Source organism: Bos indicus x Bos taurus, unplaced genomic scaffold (assembly GCF_003369695.1).
Source record: "Bos indicus x Bos taurus breed Angus x Brahman F1 hybrid unplaced genomic scaffold, Bos_hybrid_MaternalHap_v2.0 tig00003518_arrow_arrow_obj, whole genome shotgun sequence".
NCBI classification, from domain to species: Eukaryota; Metazoa; Chordata; class Mammalia; order Artiodactyla; family Bovidae; genus Bos; species Bos indicus x Bos taurus.
This window is the reverse complement of record NW_020867692.1, coordinates 1-7,774: the sequence shown is the minus strand read 5'-3', so window position 1 is coordinate 7,774 and position 7,774 is coordinate 1. Positions and strand designations below refer to the sequence as shown.

The 7,774-nt window shown below is 47.4% G+C and overlaps 1 pseudogene; it reads right to left on the bottom strand.

Moving 5' to 3' along the window:
- Positions 1-302: 302 nt before the first annotated feature.
- Positions 303-7,426, bottom strand: LOC113889103 (annotated as a pseudogene).
- Positions 7,427-7,774: the final 348 nt, after the last annotated feature.

Here is a 7,774-nt window from a genome sequence, read left to right as displayed (position 1 = left end):
GGAATAAACTGTTAATGATTTGCTGTGTCTCCTGACCTGCTTCAGCCAACTGTTTTATCCTCCTAGCTGATCTACACCAAGAATAATCATTTTAAAAATCCTTCATGGCTTTCCATGAGATGCCCACCTACATCCGTCACTTCATGATTTTCATTTGAAAGTGAGATCCAATGAAGGGAACTCCTTCTCATCTCACAGAACCCCTTCACCACCTCCCAGCCTTCTCTCTCCTCTTCCCAGTTTCTCTCTGTATTTACCTTCTCCTGCAACATAACATGCACCACTCATAGATCAGACATGGCTTTAAAGTCCAATTTTCCATTTTAATTAGTTGGGAAAATTTTTTTTTTCCATATGAATACTGTACATTCACTGTGATAAGATCTGCTAAATAAAATTTTCTCCCTCTTGGGGCACATAAAACATTACATATACATGAGATTCTTTGATTATATGTCTCATCTCCTATAACTGAACACATGGTATTTCAGACATTTCACTCTATTTTAGTTGGTCATTCCCACAACTCTAGACACAAAGTATGGTTACCTGTATTTCTTTCCAGGTCACAATCTCTGTGTTTTCACTGGAAATAGGCATAAGAAGCTGCCTCCTATATGCCCATTGATATTTTATTACTTCCTTTAGTTAATAGTTAGGACTTCCCTGGTGGCTTAGATGGTAAAGCATCTGCTTACAATTCGGGTTCAAGCCCTGGGTTGGGAAGATCTCCTGGAGAAGGAAATGGCAACCCACTCCAGTATTCTTGCCTGGAAAATCGCAGAGTCGGACAGGACTGAGCGACTTCACTTTCACTTTTAGTTAATAGTTGTACTTTCTTTGTGAAAATTAATCTTGCTGCCCACTTATGAAGCATGTGCTTTTCTGTATACATATGATGTTTTGAAAAGTTTACTTAAAAATTATTCAACAGTAAAGTCATTCTATATGGTGGCACATGGCTGTCACTGCATTTCACCTTCAGACTCCATAGAGGCTCAAAGTCACCCTTGAATGGGAAGATACCTCCAGTGTGTGAAAGGATTCCATACGGTATCAGTTTCTTATGGTTAACCTGATTCATCATTGGGCATGTTTTGGTCCAGCATTTGGGAGGTGGAGTCTGGTGGCTGTTGATCATTGTTCTCCTCCAAGCTGTGTCGGATCCCATATCCAAAGTATATGGCAAATCCTAGGAGGGAAATGAGATGATGAGAAAGAAAAGTAGGTGCTCTCCTCACTTAAAAATCCCATTAGCCCTCCTATTTCAGTGTCTGACACAGTTTCTGGGAGAGGTGGTAGGAAGACACTTGGGTTCAGTCACTCATTTTCCAAGGAAGGCACTTACCAATCACCATCCAAATGCCAAATAGGACCCAGGTCCCAGTGTTCATCTGCATCAACAAGTAGATGTTCACAAGATGCTCACCAGTGGGAGGACAGGCAGAGCAGGCACCTGTGGGCAGAGTCAGTTCATCCCTGGACACACCCCAGATGTCTGAGAAGGAGACTGCACCCCATATGTGTCAGAAGACTCCCATTCTACTCAGCCTGTGTGTTCAGTGCCTACTGAGATTGTGTGCATAAAGCACTGAGTGTGGATCAGGGAAGAGTCCAGTGGTTTTAGCAATTCCTGTCATTCCTGGTCCAGCGAAGGACGCTTAGACCGCAAAGGACGCAGACCTCCTTCACTCAAGGTGGACACTGTGGGCACATGAGGTCACCTACCTTGAAGTGAAGAGGAGTGGGGTCCTGGGGCTGCCTCCAGATGATGGCCATGACCCCAGTGATGAGCAGCAGCAGCAGCACAGCCACTGTTGTGAGCACGGGGTCTCCAGAGAACACCTGGCTGGGCCACTGGGCCAGGACCAGGCTCAGGATTATCAGCAGGAGAACTGCAAGGGTCAAGGAGGAGAACAGGCTGGACCCAGAAGACAAAGATGTCAGGACCTTGTGCCACACCCCTCCCCAGGCTGCCCACCTCAGGAAGGGCCATCGTATCTCCAAGACTCCTCAATTGCCCAAAACACACTGCCTTCTCCATGCTGTCAATTGCGGAATACAGCCAAAGAGAAGTCCCACTGCTCACCAAGCAGGGAGGCACATCCATAGACAATCTGGCCAGATTTCACAGTGGGGGTAGTGCTGGTAGGGAACCACAGAGTCTTTAGAGTCCTTGAAGTTCCTGCTTCTGATGCAGGTTCCGAAGGACTTGCTTCCCACTGTGAAATATCAATTTCATCATCTTTTTTCTCATTCTTGCTGAAATTCTGTTCTGGTTGATACCTGAATTAGAAATATCAAGGCAGTATTAATGATAGCCCTACTCATCCAACATTACCCAGACTAATCTGTCCATTTGCCAACTTAATGATAGCAGGACATTTAAAGATAGCAGGAAGGAAGAAGAGAATTATCTCTGCATCAATCCCCATGAGTCAAAGACCCCCAGGCAAGGTGTAGAGAATCCTTACCTGAGGACAAGAACTGAAAAGGCCACCAGGGTGTAAGCAAGCAGGGTCCCAATTGACACAAGGTACACAAGATCGATCAGCTCCAAGAGTAGAGCCAGGACCGCTAAAATCAGGGCACAAACGAGGTGGGAGAAGAGAGTGAGACTGTGGATACATACAAGTCAAGAAAATTGATCAGAGAAGGAGTGATTTTGTTTATACACCTGCAAGCATTCCAGAAACCAAGATGGCCCAGATGGGGGTTCCTCTGCGGCCATGGAGTCGGGCAAGTCCTCGGAAAAGGAGCCCATCCTCTGCCATTACGTAGATCAACCGAGGCATGGTGAACATGGTACCCAGGAGGCTGGGACAGGAAATGGAAACATGTGAGGATGTGGAGAAGCAGGAGAGACCAGGGCTTCTGTTCCCTGTCTTCCTGGGGTCACAAGTCTTTTCCTGTTGTCTCTCAACCCAAGGACTACGATCCCTGATAATCCCACAGTGGGTGGATTAAAAACCTGTGGCACTGACCTGGATGTAAGAGCACAGAGGGTGCCAACAGCCACAACATATCGGGCAGGGTTCCACCCGACATGGAGGAAAGCCTGCAGCAAGGGGCTCTGGGGTTGAATCTGGTAGTAGGGCACCATGAGGGTGAGTGCTGCTGAGACACCAAAATACGCCAAAAAGCGATAAAGATAGTGATCACGATGCCCAGGGGGATGGAGCGACGAGGATTTTGGACCTCTTTCCCTGCAAGATGGGTGGAGTACAGGGTCAGTAAACACACTGGAATGTAAGCACAAAAATTCAATTTCCCCTTGCACCTCCAAACTCAGTCTAACCTTCTCCCAACCCCTGCGCCCAAGGGCAGCCCGACCTGCCCAGACTCTCAATAAGACACCCAGTGACCGTGTTACCTGTAGTAGCAATGACATCAAAGCCAACAAAGGCATAGACACACGTTGCTGCTCCCTGGAGAATCCCTTCAAAGCCAAAAGGCAGAAACCCTCCAGAACCCAGAGGCCCCAAGCTGTGTTGAGAGAAGGAGCAAGAAAGAACGTGGGTGAGGTGTGTTCACCCATCTCCACTGGACTCCTCAGTTAACTTCACAAGCCCTGGGCCCCAGGATTCATATCATCTAGATTCGTCAGCCCCAAAGTCATTGAAAGAAAAGTGAAAGTGAAGTCTCTCAGTCGTGTCCGACTCTTAGTGACCCCATGGACTGTAGCCTACCAGGCTCCTCCGTCCATGGGATTTTCCAGGCAAGAGTACTGGAGTGGGTTGTCATTGCCTTCTCCAGGAGATCTTCCCAACCCAGGATTGAACCCAGGTCTCCTGTATTGTAGGCAGATGCTTTACCATCTGAGCCACCAGGGAAGTACCTCCTCAGCTTATTCCCAGCTCTGCATCAAACACACAGGCATTAGTGTGACCAAGAGCACCGTCCTGACCTATAGGTGTCACTGGATCCAGATGTGGCTAATCTGTAGTCCTCTTCCGTGAGCTTCCAGTTGTGCGGGTCTCCCTTAATGAAGCCAGAGAGGATGGTGAAGCTGAGAACCAAAAGGTTCAAGCCAGTGAAACACTTTGTTAACCAGGGTTGACTCACAAGCTCCCAGAAACAGTAATCCTGTGGGGGAACATGGAAGAAGAGACATCCAAAATAACTAAATCCACAGAGACAGAGAACAGACGAGCGGTTGTCAGAGGCTGGTGTTTGCGGGTGAGTGGAAGGTGGACAGTGATCGCTCAGTGTGTACAGGTTTCCCTTTTCTTGCAATGAAAAAATTTGGAACTAGAAGCAGGTAATGGTCGTATAGCAATGTGAAGGTACTGAAAGTGAAAGTGAAATTCACTCAATCGTGTCTGACTCTTTGCAACCCCATGGGCTTAGTCCATGGAATTCTCCAGGACAGAATACTGGAGTGGGTAGCCTTTCCCTTCTCCAGGGGATTTTCCCATCGCAGGGATCAAACCCAGGTCTCCCACATTGCAGGCAGATTCTTTACTAGCTGAGCCACAAGGGAAGCCCAAGAATACTGGAGTGGGTAGCCTATCCCTTCTCCAGTGGATCTTCCTGACCCAGGAATTGAACTGGGGTCTTGAAGGTACTCAGTGCACTGAAATGTCCACTTTGAAGATGGTTAATTTCTTACTGTGGCAACCATCCCACAATAAACCACTTGATCAAATCACACTTTGCACATCTTAAAATTATATAATATTGCAATCTCAATTATATCCAATGAATCTGGAGTGATATAGTAAAAGAAAAAAAAAAGTTAATTTTGTGTGAATTTCCTCTCAAACATCTTCAGTCAGTACATGGAAGAAACTTATAAGTCTAAGTAAATGATTATCAGGTGGGGGTGATTTTTCTCTCTCAAGAGACTCTTGGTAAAGTCTGGAGACATTCTGATTGCTGTAATTCAGGAGGTGGGTTTCATTATTTTCTAGTGAGTAAAAACCAGGGTGGTGGTGGTTTAGTCATGAATCGTGTCCAACTCTTTTGACCCTGTGGACTGTAGCCCGCCAGGCTCCTCTATCCATGGGATTCTCCCCTCAAGAATACTGGAGGGGGTTGCCATTTCCTTCTCCAGGGGATCTTCCTGACCCAGGGATTGAACCTGGGTCTCCTGCACTACAGGCAGATTCTTTACTGACTGAGCTATTGACTGTTTTACCCCTGGAAAAACCAGGGGTGCTACTCAATATTTTACAATGATTGAAAACAAACCTACAATGAATAGGGCAGTACTCCACACACACCAAAGAATGATTTTACGCAGAACATCAGTAGTGCCAAGGGTGGAAAAACATGGTCTATGTCTGTCTTGCTTCCTGTCTCTCTTGTCCCAGACACTTCATTCCAGCCTTAATCCGCCCCTAGCCTTTACACCCCAGCTCCCCTCTTCCATACTCTACTCTGCCCATTCCATCACTGAACCCTGTCTCACCTGTAAGAAGCAACACCAGGCCCAGTGCAAAAAAGTCTGCATATGTGGCCAGGAAGTAGGGCACGTTCAGAGAGAAAGTTCCCTGGAACGCCTGAGAGATGTGGTTCCCAATCAGGCTGTCAAAGGCAGCGCTCCAGGCCCTGGACACACAGGCGGTGCCTGCAGCAGCAGAGGAAGAACGTTCATCAACAGACATGAACTGAACTCCTGACATGCCATGGGAAGCATGGGGGAAAGAAGCCAACAAATCACTTAAGCTCAAAAAGTTTCTATGTATAGAGTGAAGAGAGTAGACCCAGATGACTCACAAAATAGCTCAACTATTTAATATATTGCTGTGTGCTGTGTTTAGTCGCTCAGTCGTGTCCCACTCTTTGCCACCCCTTGGACTGTAGCCAGCCAGGCTCGTCTGTCCATTTAACACGTTAGCAGGCGATTAACGTGAGGCCAGAAAAAATATAACTGGAAGGTGGGATCAAGAAGGTTGAAGAATGTAGGGCAAAAATCACTACAATATTGTAAATAATTAGCCTCCAATTAAAATTATTAATTTAAAAAAAATGAAGGTTGGAAGATGAGGGTGAAGGTTTATTTACTTTTTCTTTATTTTTTAAAGATTTTGTTTATCGATTCATTTATTCTTGGCCACACTGGGTCTTCACTGCCACACGTGGGCTTTTCTCTACATGCAGGGAGTGGGGGCTGCTCCTGAGTTGCAGGGCATGGGCTTCTCACTGTTGTGGCTCTCTTCTTGTGAAGCATGGGCTCTAGGGTGTGCGGGCTCAGTAGTTGTGGCACACAAGCTTAGTGACCCCATGGCATGCGGAATCTTCTTGCATCAGGGATTGAACCCATGTCACCTGCATTGGCAGGCAGATTCTTAACCACTGGACCACCAGGAAAGTCCCTCTGTTTAAAAAAAAAATTATTATTTAGCTATACCAGGTCTTAGTTGCTGCATGCAAACTCTGTGGCATGTGGAATATAGTTCCCTGACCAGGGATCGAACCTGGGCCCTCTGCTTTGTGAGCTCGGAGCCTTAGCCATTGGACCACCAGGGAAGTCCCGAGGGTAAAATTTTGAATTGAGTTGCAGGATTTCTCTGGTGGTGCAGTGGTTAAGAATCTGCCTGCTAATGCAGGGACATGCAGGTTTTGATCCCTGGTCCAGAAAGATTCCGCATGTCCCAGGGCAACTAAGCCCATGTGCCACAACAAGAGGAGCCACGGCGATGAGCAGCCCTCACACCAAAACTAGAAGAGCAGCCCGTGCCAGCAACAAAGACTCAGCACAACCCTATAATATAAAAAAAATTAAAAAAAAAAAATTGGGTGGTAGGTAGAGGAACTCACTCAAAGGCAGCAGCTGAGCAGAGACTTCAAAGAGGTAAGGGATGAGCCTGTGTGGCCATGCCCGCTTCTTACCCACTCCCCACAGTTCCCTTTCCTTCACGGTTCCTGGTCCATCATTTAAAGGAAGCAGGATTGTTCTAAGTAGAAAGAACTTGTTGGGGTTTTCCTGCCACCATAACCCACTTCAGCCCACAAGGTTGACAACAAAGTTTTCCCAAATTAATAAGACTCCAGTACCTCCTATGAGTTTCTGATCTGAAGCCCCACACCTTCCCCCACCCCATCATCTCACCCATGACATAGGACAGGATGAGGTTCCAGCCAGTGATGAAGGCACACAGCTGACCCATGGTGACGTAGCTGTAGAGATAACAGAACCGGAGCGTGGTACCCGGGCCGCCAACTCTGCATAGCAGAGCCGGACAAAAGAGTAGACAGACCGGCCAGCAAGTAGCAGATGATGATCGCTGGTCCAGCCTCATACACAGACACTTCTCCAACCAAGATGTACATGCCATTCCCTAGGTGCCACCCAAACCCAAGGCAATCAGATCGAGAGTGTTCAGACGACGAGCCGTGCGCTTCTCAGGTCCTCCCTGGGCCGCAGCCGCTGTCTCGGGACCAGCTTCTGACCAAATTGGTGAACATACTGATGCAGCATCCTAGGCACAGTTGAAGAGGCTCAGATCTGCTGAGAAAACAACACAACAAGCCGTCAAGAATGTCCACCCGCCCTGAGTCCTGGGAGTCCAATTTCACAGAGCGTAGGAGTGATGGCAGCAGGTGGGGAAGGACGCATTGGCCAAGTTCTCCAGCTCTGAGATTTGGTATCTGAGGCATGAAACCTTGAATAGGCTTCAGCGTTACTGGAAGGGCGGCTGAAGAGAAGTGAGGGGAAAGAGAATGCGTCACTCTAAAATGTTGCACGGCTTGTGGACTGTTTTCAGCTGAAGGCAATTAAGACGTTGCCAGCCTGAAGGAAAGCCTTTTGCCTCTCCCTTCTTGGCTC